Below are 2,073 nucleotides of genomic sequence, written 5' to 3'. Positions count from 1 at the left end.
TATTGTTGTGTATTGTTTGATACTACTGCACTGTTGTAGCTAGGAACACAAGCATTTCACTACACCCGCAATAACATCTGCTAAATATGTGTATGTGACCAATACGATTTGATTTGATTTTGATTTGATTTAGGAGTATAGGGCCAACGGTAGATGGACTTCATCCCAATTTGGATCACTGTCTTGCACGCCAAGGGGGAATGGGAGTGTGTGCGCATGTCCTCACATTCACTAACATCTCCTCTAGCAGGTCCCGCTCAGAAAAATATTAATTGATGACTCACACTTTTGAATGGAAACCTGACTCCCTGTGACAACGTGACTGGACATTGTTGTTGTCTTGACTCCCTGTGACAACGTGACTGGACAATGCTGTTGCTATGACTCTCTGTGACAATGTGACAGGACAATGTTGTTGTCGTGACTCCCTGTGACAACGTGACTGGACAATGTTGTTGTCGTGACTCCCTGTGACAACGTGACTGGACAATGCTGTTGTCTTGACTCCCTGTGACAACGTGACTGGACAATGTTGTTGTCGTGACTCCCTGTGACAACGTGACTGGACAATGCTGTTTTCATCAAAGTTGTAGCACACTGCCACACTTCACATACAATACTGGAGCATTTACATTATCCAAACTACTGTCCAGTACTGCCTCAGGTAGTGAACAGGCCAACTGGACTCTGGACTCTCCGACCAGAGACGGAAAGAAGACAAATTGTTGTTGCGCGAATTGTGCAAATGATTCAATCATTTGTCAAGATTATGATCCACATTTTTCACCCTGTCCTGATCGTATCACCGCGATTGTGTTGTAGGCCTAGACAGAGGACATGATCAGCTCAGTTTCACTGGCAGGTGGGAGTGAGTCGAATAGATAGATACGCTGTGTATACAAAAGCTATTTTCATGACATAGACCAGTGGTCACCAAACTTGTCTGAGTCAAGATCACTTTCTGAGTCAAAATGCATGCCGAGATCTACCGCTCTGATTTTTTATTAACATGACTTTAAAAAATGTAAGCCTACGCAACATTGACCAATTAAAAACAGTTCTGTAGCAATGAGGTTTGTGCAGTAAGCTATAGGCCCAATAGATTAACACCGCATACTGGCTTTGCTTGAATTTACATGTCAACGCAGCAGACTGAGGGACCGTTTCTCAACATCCCTACGCTCTCCCTTTCCTCCACTGACACTGACCAAAAAGGGACACCGTCTTCCAGCTGATGGCGAAACTCGAGTCGCACCGCATTATTTCTGCCTCGTGCACAAATTCATGTTGTTGTACATGACAGAGAAAGTTAAATATTCCTTGATATTAAAAAAGACACAAGCCGCTAATAATAACTAGAACGCAAGCATATAGATACACTTTCCTACTCATTCATTACTGCTGCACTGCTTGTTGTAGCGCTGAGTGGAAATAGGAAGAACGCGCATTTTATGGGTTATAAAAGTGTTAAATACAAAGTGTTGACAGTGCTGAGTAACAACTTAAACATCAACTCACTCATAAAAACAGCAGCTCTTTGCTGTATTCGTTGACAGTCTTTCTCTAGTCATGGTTTTAAACGTTTAGAAATCTCACAGTATCAATTTTGCCGTAGCTTTCTTTTACGCCTGCAACGTTACTGCAGACTCGGTCATCTGAGCAATCTGATTGGCCAGCGGAGGCATAATGCACCCACCCGGAAGGCCGAGTTTGTACCTTCAGACACATGAAATGGCAACAGTTTGCCTACCCGGCGCGCAGGGCAGCTGAATTGGCTGCACCTACAACCAACAGCCCGAGACAACAACAAAAAATAGGGACACTAGGATTTATCGTTGGGTTTTTTACAGAAATGTTTGGCTCAATATTAGGAAGGTGTTGAAAACGCCACATGTTTCAGCTTGTGATTTTGATAGCTGAGCTGGACGCTGGACGCTGTATTAAAAACATGACTTTAGCCAAGACTCAGGGAGCAGTCTGGTGAAGGAGAGCCAAGATAATGAGACCTGGGGGCTAGTGAGGATGCCACACACAGACATGCACCAACATTAACAAACACACACACACACGTTG

At 43.8% G+C, this 2,073-nt stretch overlaps 1 long non-coding RNA gene across 1 annotated transcript in view; it reads right to left on the bottom strand.

Annotated features, from left to right (window-relative positions):
* LOC139555978 (uncharacterized) overlaps positions 1-1,664 on the bottom strand; it is a 44,256-nt gene extending 42,592 nt beyond the window's left edge. Inside the window, exon 1 of the long non-coding RNA XR_011671045.1 lies at positions 1,519-1,664. This is a non-coding gene — a long non-coding RNA (uncharacterized lncRNA). The remainder of the gene's footprint in view (positions 1-1,518) is intronic.
* Positions 1,665-2,073: the final 409 nt, after the last annotated feature.

This window comes from Salvelinus alpinus, chromosome 27 (genome assembly GCF_045679555.1).
Source record: "Salvelinus alpinus chromosome 27, SLU_Salpinus.1, whole genome shotgun sequence".
NCBI lineage: Eukaryota > Metazoa > Chordata > Actinopteri > Salmoniformes > Salmonidae > Salvelinus > Salvelinus alpinus.
The sequence above is the reverse complement of the archived record's forward strand: the minus strand, read 5'-3'. Positions and strand labels throughout refer to the sequence as shown.